The sequence below is a fragment of the Equus przewalskii genome, chromosome 19 (genome assembly GCF_037783145.1).
Source record: "Equus przewalskii isolate Varuska chromosome 19, EquPr2, whole genome shotgun sequence".
NCBI lineage: Eukaryota > Metazoa > Chordata > Mammalia > Perissodactyla > Equidae > Equus > Equus przewalskii.
Genome location: NC_091849.1, coordinates 15,256,098 through 15,275,563, shown reverse-complemented (window position 1 = coordinate 15,275,563; position 19,466 = coordinate 15,256,098). Strand labels below are relative to the sequence as shown.

At 42.2% G+C, this 19,466-nt stretch overlaps 1 long non-coding RNA gene across 1 annotated transcript in view; it reads right to left on the bottom strand.

Moving 5' to 3' along the window:
• LOC139077410 (uncharacterized) overlaps positions 1-13,845 on the bottom strand; it is a 170,450-nt gene extending 156,605 nt beyond the window's left edge. The window contains exon 1 of the long non-coding RNA XR_011529908.1: positions 13,519-13,845. This is a non-coding gene — a long non-coding RNA (uncharacterized lncRNA). The remainder of the gene's footprint in view (positions 1-13,518) is intronic.
• Between the last annotated feature and the right edge of the window lie 5,621 nt (positions 13,846-19,466).

The following is a 19,466-nucleotide window of genomic DNA, read 5'->3' as shown; positions in this document are numbered from 1 at the left end:
GATGCTCCCACCGCCCTGTGCCCTGTGCATTCCTGGCTCATGATAGGTACTTGTAAAATATTCATTGGATTTTTAGTGAATAAATATAACAGCACATTATTCAGTAACTTTTTTTTTACATGTTTAACCCGTCTCCAGCCTCTGCCCTCCCTGAGAGCGGAGGCTGTCTTGCTCATTCATCCCATTCTTGATTTGTGACACTTTTAAAATGTTTGTTGAATGAATGCATGAGGTTAAGGAATTGGGGCTGTGATAACAGAAACCTAGGAGATGAGGTTTCAATGTAAATTGAGGTCAAATTGTGGAAGGCCTACATTTGTAGGACATGGGGAGCCACTAAAAGTGTCTGTCTGTTTAGAGCTGTGCTTTATGAAGACAACGCCATCAGCAGAGTGTGTAAGAGGCGAAAGTGGGGAGAGACTGGAGGCAAAGAGGCCAGGTAGGAAGTTACCTAGATTAGTGGTAGTAGAAAGGGACAAGATGGGGGAGACACTAGGAAGGGAGAAACATTGCAGCAAGACCTGAGAACTGACTACACGTGGGAGATTTGCCACCAGAGGCTGCAGTTTGCATAAACTCTCTATAATGTTTCCTAAGAATTCTCCAGAGGCACATGAGTTTTCTAGTTAGGTAATTAAGAAATAACTATGTTCTCCAGGGAATAGCTGAATGCCCCAGATAATTTCTCCAGTTTTGATTTAACAAAAGGGTGAGTTAGCTATGCCATACTTCCTTTCTGGTTAATGCCCACTAGTTCCAAACTAAATAACCATTTAACAAAACCCCAGCAACGTTAATAACCTAAGTTACTTCTGGAAGCATCACTCTCAGTTCCTGGATTCTGGCTTCCCTCTGATAACTAAAGTTAATGTTTCATTGTTATTGCTCCATCCCCCTGCAGCTCTAATTACCAACACAGTAGATTATGCTGTGGGTTGACTTCTTCATTAAAAGTAAATAAAATGAAAAGAAAAGAGAGCATAGAAAAAACTTACACTGTATTACAAATTTTATACCAGAAGTCAGGAAATGGAACATTTAAGATTCTCAAGGCACGTGACTGTTAATTTATCTGCCCTGCATCTGTGTTAAAAGATGTTTCAGATCTAATCCTGAATCCAAAATAATCATCCATAATGTGGGTGAGTTAGTGTTAGCATAATTTATCTTTTGATTTTTTCATTTCGTGAATAATATTTATGAGTGACTATTCTGTGTACTCCTAAACATTTATGAGAGCCCATTATATGCCAAGCACTGCATTTTATATCTTTATGTATCTAAAACTTTAATTTTTGCAAAACTCCTGCAAGATGTTGTATTATTATCTCTGTTTTACAGTTGAAGAAACAGGCTCAGAGTGGCTCAGAGACTTGCCTGAGGCCACACAGCTCATAGGCAATGGAGCTGTTGGGAATTCAAATCTGCTTGGCTCTAACCCTCCCCACCGTGCAGCCTCTCTCTAAGACCTAACCACAGCAGGGATGCTCTAACAGCAACACAACTCAATGAAAACATTGAAGATCTTCTTTAACATAGGCAGGTAGAATGAAAGGTATCCTTCATGCTGTCCTGTGGTCAAAGCAGAGAACAAGCCTCAGGAAGCTTAACAGTTTCAATGAGCAAAAGAAACTGGTTCCCAACAGCAAACAGTATCACCACAACAAATTATATATTTGCTTTAAAATCATTTCCCATTTCTAATGTAACTATTCTCTCAAAAGGTCACAGCCCTGTGTCAAATGTCACCAGACAATATGATTGTAACAATGTCGCAGGCTTCAGGGAACTGTTTCATAAGAAATCTCCTATGTGGTAAGCGTTTTTCCCCTGTAGGTAATAATAACAATTCTCCAAAGCATTTAAAGGTCATTGATTGCTTATTAATAATTACAACAACCCTATGAGTGGTGTGGTGCTGAAAGTTGCTGTTTATATTTTCTTTCCTGTGATGACTGATGTCTAGAAAAGTCAGAGTCCCAAGTGGACTCTGAAATTAAAGGCTGGTCTCTGGCTCCAAGTGCAGTGCACTTTTATGCACTTGAAGATGATCATTTATTAGGAAATCTAAGAAAAGAATAAGCATAGATACCTTCCGTAAGACTGCAAGATAGAATGACTCCCCTTATCCTCTGAGGTCGTGGAGCAAGGAACTTGTGGCTTCTTCTCCTCCTACCGTGTCTGCATCGGTACCAGACAGAGTGTCACCTATTGTGTCATTTGAACTCCCTCAACATCATCTATGGTGGGTATTATTACCTCCATTTCTTAGGCAGGGACACAGAGTCTCAGAGACATTAAAGAAACTGCCCCAAGTCGCTCATCTACAAATGACAGATCCAGGGTTCAAACCCAGGTCAAACAAAGGCCAGCTTGTCCTACCTCCTCTGTGCAAAAGAGAACACGGTCGACTTGTTCTGAGCAGGGTGTGGTTAACATCTTTTAGGGTCAGAGGGCTGGGTAACACTACTTCTCTTCGTTTCTTTTTTAATTACTGACATCTGTCAGAAAATTTTAGAGACAGGCGTGAGAAAACACGAATAGTTAAAATTCACAGATAGCTGCCAATTCTTATTTTAGCGTTTCTGCCAGATCTTTAATTAGAAAATCAGGACTGTTACGCAGTCAAACTGGCTGGTTTGAAATTCCCTGCCTCCTTCCCCCGGGGCCTCCGCTCTGCTGGAAGTGAAAACGGCCAAAAGGTGACTGTGACAACACACCAGGCCATACTTTTCTGTATAATCAGGATTTGCTTTTATATGTGTGTTCCTGTTCAAAGAGTAACTTTCAGAAACCATAATTTTATGTTTTAAGTAGGAAATTCATAATATCACTAGGAAGCAATGTCGTCGTTTTTTGTGGGGTTTTTTTGGTCATGGAAGTTCAGGATGAATGTTTTAAATCATCATCACAGACTAACATTTCTCATTTCTTACCCCAAAGCATACCTGCATTATGACACAAATGTGCCTGGAGAATGCTAAATAGCTTTGTTTCTTTTTAGAGGGAAATAGATAGGGAGCTGATCAGGAAAGGTTAACTGCTGGTATCAAAAAGAGAGAGAAAGAATCAGAACCCAATCTCCTTTTCTTGTCAAGTATTTTTTTATCTGGCTTTATAATAAACAGAAGCATCTTCGTTAAAAGGTATCATTCCAAGATAGCTTTAGGATATTATCTTCTTTGTAGATTTCATCAGATTAGTTGCTTTAAAAGACAATAGATGATAAAAAAAATGTGATGAAGGACACACAACCGACTTTTAAGAAATTACATTATGTGACATTCACATGTGCCATTTTTAAAAACCTGCTTTTAGAAACTTAAGAAACTCAGGGTATGGTACATTAACAAAATATAGTGAAAATATAGACTGCCTCTGATTTTCATGATATCTAACCCACATGTAAAATTCATATAAACAAATATTCACTGCCACCTCCTCCCCACTTTATACCCTACTTAGGATCCCTGGTGACACCGCTGTGATGTGAGATGAAGCGGGTTCAAGAGCAGAAGAAAAGACAGTATTATGAAGAGAAGTTACAGTGTCAAGAAGCTGACTCTAGAATGTGAGGTGGAAAATCAGGGACTTCAGAGTCAACAGGGCTGGGTTTAAACATCAGCTTTACTGCTTACGAACATTTGACCTTAAATAACTTACTTAACCTCTATGAGCCTTAGTTTCTGAATCTATGGAACAAGGACTATAATACATGCCTCATGAGACTATCGAAAGGATTAAATGAGATGATACACCTGTAACGCTAACTGAAGCCACAATCCATGTCGTCCAGTTCCAGAGGAGGGCCAGAGACAAGGAAACATGGAAATCTGTAGCCTCAACGTCATGGAAAAGCAATTCCAATTTTATTCAAGTTTCTCAGCATTAAAAAGAATTCAATCATAAGCATTGTAGTATTTCTCATAGCTGCTTGCTTCTTCTACTACTTCACCTGTATCCCCAGTCTCTGGAGTTCCTCATTCACCACAATGCCAAAGAGCATTCTCCACTCCTCCTCACCCTTCCTGTTGCTCCCACCCCATCCCCCACCTATCCATTCCATCTCTTTCCCAGTCCTTATTATAAAGGTGACTTAACCTCTTTCAAAAAGTCCTTTCTCTTCAACTCCAGTCTCTCTGGTTCTATGTTTCTCTGGCCATTCTGCATCACAAGTAAAGAGAAACCATTCTGAGGAAGACAGACCAGTGGATTGTTCTGGGAGGTGAACACTGGCAGAGAAGGAAGTTTAAATCAAACTGGAAATCACAGGCTTTTTCCTTGTGGATATAGGAGGGTGATGTGGCAGCGAATCGACCAACGTTCCATGTTGGTAATTTTCACCCCATGGTATATGTAAAGAAAACAGCAAAGGGTCTGCCACAGAGTAAAATCTCAATATTTGTTAGGCCCTCTTCTATTCAGTGTCTGTTCCAGATATCTATTGCTGCCTAACAAACTATGCCAAAACGAAGTAGCTTGAAACAATAATTATTGTTACCTCTCCTGGTTCTACGGCTGACCGAGCTCACCTGGCCAGGTCTCACTTGGAGGTCTCTCGTGTGATTGCAGTCAGCTGGCACCTGGGCCTGGAGTCATCTGGAAGCTCAACTGGACAGTCTGGTGTCTCAGCTGGGATGAGTGGAAGAGCTGGAGGCTGGCCGAGTATCTCTCTCTGTCTCTCTCTTCATATGGTCTATGTGCCGGCTTTGGGCTTCCTCCTAACATGGCAGTCTCAGGGTGGCCAGACTTCTTACATTGTATCTGGCTTCCTCAGAGTGAGCATTTCAAGAGACCCAGGTAGAAGCGACAAGGCTCCTTATGAAATAGCCTCAGAATCACACAGGCGTCACTTTTGCAAGTTAACAGCAAGTCAGAGGGCCAGCCCAGACTCAAGGGGAGGAAACTACATAAGGGCATGAAAACTGGGATGCATAGTCGATTGGGAGTTATCATTGGAGACCACCTATCTCAGAGTCCACTCAAAGCACCCCAAAACGTTTTCTCTCCATTTTGGAAATTTAGAAGTGTTTCTTATACTTTATAATTAATTTGCTGAAGAATAGAGAATTTGGGTCAGATTGGCAGCCTCCTACGTTAAGCCAACAAAGTTCAGTATGAAAACAACCAGTCCCTCCCTTCTTGGAGAGGCAGTTCAGTCCTAAAATCAGACCACCTGAGTTTGACTCTTGACTCTACCCTACACTATCTGTCAGAGCTTGAGCTGGTTTTGCATCTTGGCATTTCCAAAAGAATTTTGCGTCCCAGCATTTCTAGCCTGTAACTGCAACAAGACACGCTGGTCAGAAAACACCTTAGGCTCACCCAGGAATTCTAGGAAGTTAACAGTAGTTTAAAAAAGTTCAGGTAATGTAGTTTGTAATATGAATATACTGAATAAATGGCAGGTTACCAGCCATTATGTTTACAGCCAGAGGCTGATGAAACTTGTACTGATTTGGATTTGTGGCATCTCCAAACCATTTTGCCTTCAGCTTCATGGGGAAACGATGCAAAGCAGCACCCTACTTATCCTAAACTTCTTCAATTCATTTTATTATACTGTTAGGAATTCAACCAATTGCAGATTCAACTGGGTGAACGAGTATAACCAAAGCTTTGGAGACCAATGTAATAAAATCTGCTTGGCAATTCTGAGAAGCATGGCTGGCTAGAAGTGAGTGGGATGAGGGGAGACTGGTTTCCAATATGGGTAAGACGAGATGGAAGACTCTCCTCACCATTCACAGGGAGAAGGCAAACCAGGCTCCACTGATCTTCCCACAAACCTTTAAAAATCAAGCAACAGAAACACCACAAGGGCCCAAAAGCCTCCTAGGTTTAGCCATGGCCTTATTAGGGTAAGGTCTGGGTTAGGAGTGAGGTACCTCAGTGGGATAAGAAGTATGTCATCCTTTTGAGATTTGTCCCCAAGTTCATGGTACAGACAGAGCAAGAGAAGGAGTAGAGAGCTCTATCAGTCACAGTGCTTTGTGTCAATCAAGAGAAACTAACTGTGGCCAACTTGAACAAACAGGAATTCTTTTGAAAGGATTTAAGGCACAGAAGGTAAGAGGAGAAGGGCAGAGTCAAAACAGACAGTCCCAGGTATCTCCAGGAGGTCTCAGTAGCAGGAATTGAAACTGGCTCAACACAAGGTTGATAAAAGGGAAGCCATCATGTAGATAAGAGACCATGTTGTAACTTTGAATGACCTCTGCCCAACTAACCCAGCTGGATTTGCACCCCCCAGGAGATCCACCTGTTCTATAGATTTTATGATCCCTGCTAGTGCATATACCTCCCAGCTGCGATAAGACGATAACTTTGTTCTTTTGAGTTCCTTAGGAATGTGATGACCCCCAAACAGAGTCTATGCTGATAGCCATCATCAATGAAAACTGAAAGATCTGGTGTGCCGACTCCCAGTCTATAACACCAGAGGGTCAACATTCCTAACCCCCTCCCCATAACCCACTGGCCTATATAACTGCTTCAAGATTCTGTGCCCCACTTTAAGATGGTTCTTTTGGCCATTAGTCGGCCATCTTCCCTCTTGCTAGTAAGCTGTAATAAAATGCCCCTTCTCTGCCACCATCTTGCCTCTTGACGATTGGCTTTTGTCTTGCAGTGAGGAGATAGTGTCCTTTGTGTGGTAACAGAATTACTAAATGATCTTGTCCTGGACACCCCCACTAGAAAGGCTGAACCATCCCAACCATTTTCAGTCTTTCATCAGTAAGTTCAAGGAGAAATAACAGCAATTAGCCTCACAGGGGTAGCTTGCCCAGCTGTTGGCTAGAGAAAGGATGACCACCATGATTCAAAATCCCATTTGAATATATCCAGTGGGAGAAGGGTAATTCCTCCTGTGGGGGATCAGAATTGACCACCCCAAAATGTGTCTCTTTGCCTTGATTATTTTTAAGGACAAAAAGACTCCAAAAGAAACTTTGACCTCCCCCCCAACTGCCTGAAAGAATTTAAGATAGAAGGCCTGTTCCAGGAAGGAGCTAATGCCATGAGATAACTGTAGTGTAATGTCAAATGTGTCTCTCAGGTCACATGTCTGTAGATGGCCTATCTGACTGTCCATCTCCATGTAAATTGTCTCCCTCCCCTTTGAAGCCCCAAACCACTACCCCCAGCATCCTCCTTTGTCTTTAGCTAAAGGTGGTATTTAAGGTGGTGGTTTGGCGGTTTTGGCCATTCTGGCCAGTTACTCAGCTTTCCTGGGTTTCTCTCATGTATACATATTATTAAACTTTGTTTGATTTTCTCCTGTTATTCTGTCTCACGTCAATTGAATTCTTCGACCAGCCAGAAGGACCTAGAGGGTAGAGGAATTGCCTTCCTCCCCTACACTCCAAATGAGTACTTTTGCCTGAAGAAAGTTAAAGGGTAGCAGACTGCCAAAAGCAACACGTATCTATTACAAAAGTCAGTATCGACATGCAAGAACAGTAATACTAGTAGTGAGATTAAGGATCCTGCCTCAGCAGGCAGAATAATCAGGCCATGGATTGGGGGGAGGAGTCTGGTGGGGCAGTAGTGTATGGCTGTATTGCCAGATAAACCAGAAGTGGCTTGTTTTGCCCCCAGGAAGCTAAGAGGCAGTTGAGAAAGAGGGATCATTACAGTCTGAGGCAACCCTTGGGAATAATAGCTTTATGACTATCTTGTACCCCGTTGGATCCTCCAAACTCCTACAGCCAGGTGAAATCCCAAACACGGAAGCATCCTTTTTCAAAGACTTAAGCACTTAGGGAAAGGAAAGAACTATTAGAAAATCAAATGTGAGTTTGAACTAATTACTTCTGTTTGCTTTCCTGTTTGTCTCAGTGAGGGATCAGGTTTGAGTAAAGAGGTGGCGAAGGAGGGTGGTGATCTGGGTGCCCTAGAGAAGTTGGGGCTGACCCAGGTAAAGTGCAAGAGCTTAGGGAAGATGAAGGACAAAGCCCTGGAGAAGGGGGGCTCTACGGTGGAGGACGGCACTTAGGGCTGGCCTTGGACCCAGGGAAGGGGGAGTCACACTATCTCTTCCTCTGCCCAGAGAAGGTGGCTCCCCACCCCTGGGCCCAGAACTCAGGCTCCTGTTGTCATTCAGCCACATTGGAGATTAAACCGACTTGTAGAAAAGGCCTTGCAACCAAATCACCATTTATAACCTTGTGAAAAAACTGTGTCTTCGGTTTCTAAACACTGACATAAACTTTTGGAGCATGGCTTTTTCATAGATTGGGCACCGTCTGTAGTGCATCATTTATACTCCGTGATTTTGTTGGTGGGATTTATTCTGAGCGATCCAGCCTAGGGAGTTCCATCATCAAGCAAACATTCATCTCTCAGGCATGTAATTTGGTTAAGCCCTTAATGATGCACAATGGCTTTTATCATGTCTGCCTCTCGTCTTTATTTAGTCTGACTGATTAACTAACTGGCTCAAATCCTGTGTCTCTGTGGAGTCCAGATAAACAAGGGCTTAACAAACTCCAGGGTACCTCACAGTCTCCTGGGAGGCAATGAGAGACTTGGGGAGCTTCTCTGAGGTGTTTCTATCACAGCGCCATCTGCCCGGCAAGGGCGCCTCAGTAGCCAGAGGCTGAGGGGGAAGAGAGGCATCCGATTGCCCAGGTCAGGACACTGCAGGGGGCAGGGAGGATGAATGGGGACTTCAGGGCCTTCTGCAGAGGATTATATCCATGCCTCAGCTAAGAAAAACATCTTTCCTCTTTCCCTTAGTCTGCCCTCCCACTCCCTAATCATGAGTTTCATTAAGAACAGTCAGAAAATTGAGATGGCTCTTGGAAACTAAGCCAAAAATGACTAATTGGCTACTAATAGTGGAGTTCTCCAGTCATTTATGTGTCAAATGAACACATAAGGTAAAGTCTCAATCGAGAACTATGCCCTTAAAGTACCATCTGGGAACGAATAAGTTAATTTTATTGCTGCACAAAATAGAAAACACAGAACTAAAATATCAATAAATAGCAACAAACTTAGTTTAAAAAAATCCAGACCTCCTTGAGCCCATTAGGTCTAAAGTATAAGACCTGCTGGATGCCATTGCAGGGAATTCTTCTGCAATCCACTTCTTTCTCAGTTTCTTTCAATAATTTGTGTGTGTGTGTGTGTGTGTGTGTGTGTGTGGTTTAAGAATGCTGGAAATTTCAGTTTTGTGAAAAATAAACAAAAGACTTTGACGTGCTATTTTAATCGCTGGAACTTAAGGTTTCATTTCAACAGAATACATTCAGCATAAACCATTGTAGTTTTGCATTTCTACTAAAAGTTGATAAGGCACGTTGTATTGGGTTTGTTGGCAGGAAGCCTATAATTAATATTTGTTTTCTTTTCCAAAAAATTTGCATAAGGTCAAATTTCCAAGAGAAAATTGACCAATTTTCCAAAATATTTGAAAGGGTGAGTAGTGACCCACTGAGTTTTGCTAGCTAGTGTTCATTAATGTGGGTTAATTCTGATTGGGAAGAGCAGTGGTGTCTTTGGACACAGCCTCCTATAGAGCGAATGTGAAGGCAAAGCACAGGTGGGACAAGGGGAATTTGTTGACGTTGAACATCAGTGGATTTCTGATGATTGAAACCACAGCTGACACTGACCCTCACTTCCACTCCCATTTCAGCCTTTAGCTATTTTTAGGGCAAAGAACCTGAGACTTTACATCAGAGGTTAAATTTAGCAATGGACGTGAAATAGAGAGTTAATGGAGACTCTCTTCCCACTTATAATACATCATCGGGTTGAGGGGAAATGCATTCGTCTCAAATGCAAAAAGAACAGAAAGAAATGACAGTGAAGAGAGAAAAGAGGACCAGTTTGAAGGCTGGATCTGATCCTTGGCTGAATTCCATTTGGCCTGTGGGACAAGCTCCCAGATCTGATTTGATTTAGGGCTGCAATAGCGAAAATGCAATAAGATATTAGAAACATTTAGTGGCTATGTTCTATATTAAAAGATGAAGACAGGATGGCTTATGATTCCCTAAGAGTAGACAAGGCACTTTAAAAAGATGAAATAGCCAGTGTGACCCATGTTTCTCAGACTCTACCTGTAGGAGTACAGACAAGGGGGTATGGGGACAATAACATGTTTCTGACTTACTGCTCCCTCAAGGCTAGACTCCAAGATGCCAGGGTATCTTGCTTCACCAGCTTAGGGTAAAATTATTATTCAAATCAGTCTCCAACTCATCTATCACTTGAATGACTTTCTTCCCTCTGCAGGGGTCCTCTTTCCATAATAAGTCCAAGAATTCAGAGATTATCTTAGTTCAAGGAGCCAGACTTGATTTCTCTTGGCTAAAGCCAAAATTCAGTTTCACCCCCGTGAGGCTAAAGGATAACTACTACTAGGTATTGGTTGTTCCATGTTAAAATCCTCTGGGCTCTCAATGAGAAAGTCTTTGGTAACTCAGGTCTCTGTTTACACACATACACAGATATACACACAGACACACACGACCATTCCCCACCCACACCTCCCCCACAACCTTCACTGTGCCCAAAATAGCCCTTCCCGAATGGACTCAAGGCCATGCTGTGGACCCAGGCGACCCCTACAAACCTCTCATCTCCCTCCTTTGCCCTCTCCTTTTCCACCAAGATGATTTCCCCTTGGGTCCCTCTAGTCTGAAGTCTTTATGTCACCTGACCTCAGTGAGACCACCCTGACCTATCTGAGATGTTTTATGATGTTGGATGACTTAGAAAGGGAAGGGGTTAGGGTCTATGTCTGCCCTTTCAGAAGGCTCCATGGACTTTTCAAAAATTTGTGCACCTCTTCACCACAATCTTTAAGATTCATCTACCAAAATGTTCTATTATACCCTTCCTCTGGAACAGTGGGTGCTTGTGTGCATTTATCTGCATACCTGTATGAGGCCACATAAACGGTTCTTCCTAGAACACCCGATCCAAGAGGACTTGCTGTCTCCATCATTTGGACCCTGCTATGTCCATTTCTGCTAGTAAAATGATTACAGACTCTTGAGAAGTGTGACCAATTCGTTCTGAAAATCCTTGCCCAGGGTGCAAACCAGATAAAAGTCAGATGGGGCTTTGGCACTGTTTTCTGGGGCTGGGCACTCTAGAAGGTTATTTCTATAAGTGAACACTGGTGGGCTCTGTATGATGCCCTGCTCAGAACCCGATGCCATGTAGGTGGCTCAAAATGCTGGTTGTCCTCTTGTAGTCGTACAGCCAGTGCCTTGGTCCTCTGAGTGTGAGGAAGCGAGGCTGGTGATGACCTGGGGGTGACCCACTGTGTGTGACTAAAGGCAGAAGCAGCACGGGTCAGCTTGGCCAACAGGGTGGACAGATTCCCCAGCCTGAGCCTACCCCCGCTCCTTCTTCACCCCCAGAATCAGGCTCAACACCCCACCCACCCAGGTCTCTGATTCACATTCACACTGGGAAGCATCTTGTTCCCACTCAGGGGAGTTTTTTTCCTACCTGACCCTGAGTCTCCACAGTGGGATCCCAGGCAGGGGCCATGTTATCCTCTCTATGCCCTTCCAGATGGCAGAGTGCAAGGGTGCCTGGCATGGGCCCACCCCTCCCCTGCTCAACTCTGCTCCCAGTACTGATAGGCTCTCTGTCTTCTCTATTCTCTCCCTCTAGGGTCTCGCCAATTTTAGAAAGATGAGGTGCCGCGGATGACCAACCTAACAGGGCTAGCCTGCCTCAGCTCCCTCCCAGGGGAGCTCTAGCTTCCACATAACCAGGCGCCATTTGCCAGGAGCTGGCCCTGGAATGCTGGGCCAGATCCCCAACCTTACCAACCAATCACAGGCACCTTCTGGGAGTTTCTGCTGATGGACCTTGATTTAAATTTCCCAGGTGGGTCCCAACAACAGGCCCCCTTTTGTGACTCTGTCTCCCAAAGCAAAGTCAAGGTTAGTCATCCTTGGTGTGGGTTGTCACAGCCACGTTTAAAACACTAATCACCTCACTTCTAGACCAGAAGTTCTTCACAGGTTGGTAGGTGCCTTATTTTCTCATCTGTAAAATGGGGAAAATAATAGGCGCAAAGTGCTTAGAATCCTGCCTGGCACAAGTGAGCTCCCAGTAAATAACAGCCATCATCATCGTTATAATAATAATTTAGGATAATATTAATACCATTGCTATGTCCCTGGTATCTAGCAGAGTACCCAGCATAGATAGGGCCTCAATACTTGTTTGTTGAGCAGGTGATGGTGCAGAAAACCATGAGGACACAAGCCTTCCTGGCCCGAGGGATGCATTTTAGGAAGCAGCGGGAAGTCAGTAGATGGAATGGGCTCCCGTACCCCCTTCCCATCTTACTTTCTGCTTTACAGCCCAGTGTTTCCTCTTCACTGCGGCCTCCAGGAGGGGAAGAATGGGGTTTCTGCTCTTGGGTACTTTTCCTTCTGTGATATTTCCACTATTTAGAAAAGGTGAAGTTTCATGAAAAGTCCTTTGTTGACTAGCTTAATTCTCCCTCAAAGCCGCGTTCCCTAGCTAGTGGTGGCTAATTAGGATCGCAAAGGCACAATAATTAGACTCACTTCAGGAGCAGAACTGATAATGGAGGAACAGACCCCTCAGTATATGCCACAAGCTTTTCATTGGCATATAAAACGGTTAATTAAGACAACAAATACATCTGTTTTCTTCCACTTCTGTGTATAAACAGAGGCAATGCACTAAAGCAGAGGAACCCAGCATTTTTTTACAGAGGAACTACTTTCTCCCCCTCCCCTTGTTGAGATTCTCAGCATATCATAAAGGCAGTGTTGGAAAACTTACCATTTACTGTATATAAACCTCTGGGTTGAAGCAACACAAGCAAAAACGTTACCAGATACACACCAGGTACACTGTCTCTACTTTAGCCATTATAGGCTTATTTCCCTTTTCAAGGGTCTAAGAAACAGCCCCTCATAGTCCCCTTCTAGGGGGAAAAGAAAGGCCACAAGCAATTCTTGCCCATGTTTGGTATCGGCTGACCCTGCAACCTGGTCACCATAGATTGGGCTGAGGACCGGGTCTTGGCCCACAGGCAGACCCGTATAGTGTGAGATGGTCTGCTACAAGAGCTTTGCTTATCTGACGCATTCTCGGTTAAAAGAGGGACTGGCGAGAACACGGAGAGCCTTCTTCTGGTCACCCAGGGAGGGGCACAGTTGGTAGCAAGGGCAGAAACCAAGAGACTTGGAGACAGAAGACGTTAAGCCACAGGATGGCAGATGTCATATGATAGAGGAGAGATTAGAAAGAGTGAAAACTGGAAGCAGAGGGAGTCAGAGACACAAAAATGGGGCTGGAGGAATCACCAGGAGAGAGACCAAGGGACACTTTTTCTGAAATGGCAGCTACTAGAGCTGCTTAGGGCGCTAGAGCATCTGTTGATCCCTCCAGTTCCAGGAGGCCTGGCCAAGTCTCATGATGCAGGCAGTTCCCGAGGTTTCCTCCCTTTGCTGTGGGCATCCTCACTCAAGGACCACACGCCCTGGGGTCGCCTGAGCATACCTCCACTCCTGACAGAGTCTCGGCCTCCGCCTGTGCGGTGCCCGGATCAGCTCGCTCTCTTGCCTCCCTCTCACAGGGCCGCCTTCAGGGTCAGCCAGCACCAAGTTTCGGGCAGGCGGAAGCTGCAGACCCCTGCGCCAACGCCGAACGTTACAAAGTGATGGGGCTGGTTCCCGTTTGAAGGAGCTGCCAAAGGCGGGTTCGAACCACAACCTGGAGTCCTGAAGTCGGGGAGGGGGACGGTGGATTTGAGCTCATAGTTGCTACCCTAGCAAGAGCTTCCGCTGCCTTTCCCTGCAGGGCGGTTCAGGTCCAGACGCTCAGCTCAGTTGTTGCCTGGCTTGGGAAGCTTTTTAAACGGTGTGGATGAGGAGGCGTGGCCTCAGACCAGTGAAATCAGACTCCCTAGGGGTTGGCCCCAGGAATTGGTATTTTTTAGATGATCCCCAAGTGATTCTAAAGCGCAGTCGACTTAAGGGCATTTACAGGTCTCCATAGTTTCCTGCGAGACACTCGCAGTATCAGTTTCCACTGACAGGGACAACTCCTGTGGGCAGAAAGGAACTCTTAGGATGCTGGCACCTAATAGTTGCGCTTCTCCTCAACCGTTATCAATTATAGCACGTTTTCTCCCCCACCTATATTAAGCTTATAGGTAATAATTTTCTTAATCTTTTTTTTTGGCTACTAATTCTTTTTTTCTTGATTTCTTAAAAAAAATTTTTTTATTGAGGTAACATTGGTTTATGACGTTATATAAATTCCCAATCATGGGGGCTGGCCCCGTGGCCCAGTGGTTGAGTTCTTGCACTCTGCTGCAGGCGGCCCAGTGTTTCGTTGGTTGGAATCCTCGGCGCGGACATGGCACTGCTCATCAAACCACGCTGAGGCAGCATCCCACATGCCACAACTAGAAGGATCCACAACGAAGAATACACAACTATGTACCGGGGGGCTTTGGGGAGAAAAAGAAAAAAAAAAATCTTTAAAAAAAAATTCCAAATCATGTTTCAGTTTCTGCATAGACTCTATCATGTTCACCACCAAAAGTCTAATTGCCATCTATCACGGTATCATGTGCCCTTTTACCCCTTTCGCTCTCCCCCTTTCCCCTTCCACCATTCTATTCTCTGTCTCTCTGTTTGTTTGTTGTTGTTTTATCTTCCACATATCCAGTGAAATCACACGGTATTTGGCTTTCTCCATTTGAATTATTTCGCCTAGCATAATATCCTGAAGGTCCATCCACATTGTCACAAATGGCAAGGTTTCATCTTTCTTATGGCTAAGTATTCCATTGCATGCGTGTGTGTGTGTGTGTGTGTGTGTGTGTTCACCACATCTTCTTTATCCATTCATCCATTAGTGGGCATTTAGGTTGCTTCCAAGTCTTGGCTATTGTAAATAATGCTGCACTGAACGTAGGGGTGCATATGTCTTTCCAAATTCCTGTTTTCATGTTCTTTGGATAAATACCCAGAAGTGGTATAGCTGAATCATATGGTAGTTCCATTTTTAATTTTTTGAGGAATCTCCATACCATTTTCCATAGTGGCTGCACCAGTTTACATTCCCACCTGCAATGTATGAGGATTCCCTTTCCTCCCCATCCTCTCCAACACTTATTTCCTGTCTTTTTAATAACAGCCATTGTGACAGGTGTGGGGTGATATCTCATTGTAGTTTTGACTTGCAATTCCCTAATAATTAGTGATGTTGAACATCTTTTCATGCGCCTGTTTCCTATCTGTATATCTTCTTTGGAAAAATGTCTGTTCGTATCCTCTGCCCATTTTTTGATCTGTTTTTTTGTTGAGTTGTATGAGTTCTTTATATATTTTGGATATTAACTGCTTATCAGATATAGGATTTTCAAATATCTTCTTCCAATTGTTAGATTGTCTTTTTGTTTTGTCAATGGTTTCCTTTGCTGTGCAGAAGCTTTTTGGTCTGATGTAGTCCCATTTATTTTTTAGTTTGTTTCCTTTGCCTGAAGAGGTATGATATTCAAAAAGATACTGCTAAGACCTATGATGTCAAAGAGGATACTGCCTATGTTTTCTTCCAGGAGTTTTCTGGTTTCAGGTCTTACCTTCAAGTCTTCAGTTCATTTTGAGTTAATTTTTGTGTATGGTGTAAGATAACAGTCTACTTTTTTTTTCTTTCTTTCTTTTTTTGCTGAGGAAGATTAGCCCTGAGCTAACATCTAACATCTATGCCAATCTTTCTCCAGTTTATATGTGGGTTGCCACCTCACTATGGCTGACCAGTAGTGTAGGTCTGTACCTGAGATCCAAACTCATGAACCCAGACTGCCCAAGTGGAGTGCACCAAACTTAGCCACTAGGCCACAGGGCTGGACCCTCTACTTTCATTTTTTACCTGTGGCTGTCCAGTTTTCCCAATGCCATTTATTGAAGAGACTTACTTTTCTCCATTGTATGTTCTTGGCTCCTTTGTTCAAAATTAGCTGTCCATAAATGTGTGGGTTTATTTCTGGGTTCTCAATTCTGTTGCATTGACTTCTGTATCTATTTTTGTGCCAGTACCATGCTGTTTTGGTTACTATAGTTTTGTAGTATATTTTGAAGTCAGGGAGTGTGATGCCTCCAGCTTTCTTCTTTTTTCTCAGGATTCCTTTGGCTATTTGGCATCTTTTGTTGTTCCATATAAATATTAGGATTCTTTGTTCTATTTCTATGAACAAAATGTTAATGGGACTTTGATAGGGATTGCATGGAATCTGTAGATTGCTTTAGGAAGTATGGATATTTTAACTATATTAATTCTTCCAATCCGTGAGCATGAAATATCTTTCCATTTATTTGTGTCTTCTTTGATTTCTTTCAACAATGTTTTGTAGTTTTCAGTGTACAAGTCTTTCACCTCTTTGGTTAAATTTATTTGTAGGTATTTTGATCTTTTTGTTGAGATTGTAAATGGGATTGTATTCTTGATTTCTCTTTCTGGTATTTTGTTGTTAGTGTATAGAAACACAACTGATTTTTATATGTTGATTTTGTATCCTGCAATTTTACTTTATTTATTATTTCTAATAGTTTTTTGGTGGATCTTTTAGGGTTTTCTATATATATATTATCATGTCATCTGCAAATAGTGACAGTTTTACTTTTTCCTTTCTAATTTGGATCACTTTTATTTCTTTCCTTGCCTATTTGCTCTGGCTAGGACTTCCAAAATTATGTTAAATAATAGTGGTGAAAATGGTCATCCTTGTCTTGTTCCTGTTCTTAAAGGGATAGCTTTTAGTTTTTCACCATTGAGTATGATGGTAGCTGTGGTTTTGTCATATATAGCCTTTACTATGTTGAGGTACTTCCCTTCTATACCCATTTTATTCAGAGTTTTTATCATAAATGGATACTGAATCTTGTTGAGTGCTTTCTCTGCATCTATGGAGATGATCATGTGATTTTCATTCTTTGTTTTGTTAATATGGTATATTATGCTGATTGATTTGTGGATGTTAAATGATCCTTGCATCCCTGGAATAAATCCCACTTGATTATGGTATATGATTCTTTTAATGTATTGTTGTATTTGATTTGCTAATATTTTGTTGAGAATTTTTGCATCTATGTTAGTCAGTGATATTGGCCTATAATTTTCCATTTTTTTGTTGTCCTTGTCTGGTTTTGGTATCAGGGTAATGTTGACTTCGTAGGATGAGTTAGGAAACATCCTTTCCTCTTCAGTTTTTTTGGAATAGTTTGAGAAGGATAGGTATTAAATCTTCTTTGAATGTTTGGTAGAATTCACTGGGGAAGTCGTCTGGTCTTGGACTTTTGTTTTTGGGGAGGTTTTTGATTTTCACCTCCTTACTAGTGATCAGTCTATTCAGATTCTCTATTTCTTCTTCTTTTTTTTTTTTTTAAAGATTTTATTTTTCCTTTTTCTCCCCAAAGCTCCCCAGTACATAGTGGTATATTTTTCTTTTAGTTGTGGGTCCTTCTAGTTGTGGCATGTGGGATGCCACCTCAGCATGGCTTGATTAGCAGTGCCATGTCCACACCCAGGATCCAAACTGGCGAAACACCAGGCCGCTGAAGCAGAGCGTGCGAACTTAACCACTTGGCCGTGGGGCTGGCCCCTCTATTTCTTCTTGATTCAGTCTTGGAAAGTTGTATAATTCTAAGAATTTATCCATTTCTTCTAGGGTATTCAATGTATTGGTGTATAGCTTTTCATAGTATTCTCTTATAATCCTTTGTATTTCTGTGGTATCCGTTGTAATTTCTCCTCTTTCCTTTCTGATTTTATTTGAGCCTTCTTTCTTTTTTCTCAGTGTGTCTAGCTAAAGCTTTCTCAATTTTGTTTATCTTTTTAAAGAACTAGCTGTTTTAGTTTCATTGATCTTTTCTACTGTCTTTTTAGTTTCTATTTCATTTATTTCCACTCTAATTTTTATTATTTCCTTCCTTCTACTGATTTTGGCCTGGCTACTAATTCTTATTTAAAAATTTCAGTTTGTTATTAAGTGCTCTCACTCAAAGAGATTTCTACCTATAGTGGTTCAGAAGATGCAGTTTCTGAGATATACTTTCCCTAGGGGAAATCATTTATCTGTGGGGTACAGGATGTGGTCTCCTCTACTCATTAGGGTCCCTACACTTTGACGAATGGAGTCACTTGGTTGTTTATGAATATTTCATATATCATATAGATCCGAACATAGATTAACAAAAATAAAAGATGTTTCCTCCTCTAATGCACTGTATAGTACCTTTTTTTTTAATCTGAGCAAAAAAGACGAGGTTAGCTGCCTGATTACATTTTATTATAGTGTGATAAAATTTCAAAACACCAATAGATGCAGCTCAGATGCCTCTTACTGTTCTTTAATTTGGCTCATGGTGAAAATACTCATTCCCAACTTTGCTGTCCGAAGTGTCACTCCAGATAGTGCATGCCTTCTTGGGCTATTGGCTTCTGTCTCCAGATTTTGACAGCCTATGCCAGGCCCCGCCTCTTATGTTCTTCTTCAACCAGGCTCTGATCTTTGCCGCTGCATTTTGGAATTCCCCTCCTCCACCTCTCTGGTTTCTGTCTCTGCTTTCCTTTTCAAAATGCCATGCTGATGTCATCTTTCCAGCTTTATATATCTTCCCTTATTCTTAGAACTACTCATTGCTTCACAAGAAACACAGCTTTTCAATGGTTTCTTTTGGCATCTTTAAACTCTTAATAGTTAAATCTTAATAATTAAAGATATCAAAAATATTTCCATCTTAGCTTTTAAAAATTATAAATAAGTTAATAACAACACACCATGGATACCTTTACAAATCTAAAGTCTCTGTAACTCAAATGGTGACAATGCCTTCCAATTACTCTAAAAGACCTTGGCCAATAAAGTGGTGTGAAATCTTCTGGATTCTATATCTTCTTCTTTTATAGTATCTTTCTTTTGGTTCCAATTCCACCAAATCTTCATTTATCACTTTGTCTACTGAAAGAATCTACTGAGACCAGGAACCCCCTTTCCTTAGTGAGCGTCCTAGAGCAGTGCTTCTCAGGAGTTAAATGAATATGAATCACCTGGGGATCTTGTTAAAATTCAGACGGTGATTCAGTAGGTCTCAGGTGAGGCCTGAGATTCTGCATTTGCAACAAGCTCCCAGGTGATGCTCATGCTGTTGGTCCAGGGAAGCACCATCATAAGGGCTTCTTAGCAGCTTTGGTGCTTGCCCCAAATGTAATTATCACCAAAGCTTTCTCTGTGCTTAACTAATATGTTCTCAGATCAACTCTCAACCAACTGCTGAATTAAGATTAGGTCAATAGCCTCCAAAATTGATGTTGGTTCTCCAATTGTATTTAAAAACTTTGTTTTTTCATTTTGCCAGTCAATCTTCCTAGTTTCTAGCTGATTACTGTTTCTTAAATCAACACGTCACGTGCTTCAACTCTTGATCCTTAATCATTCC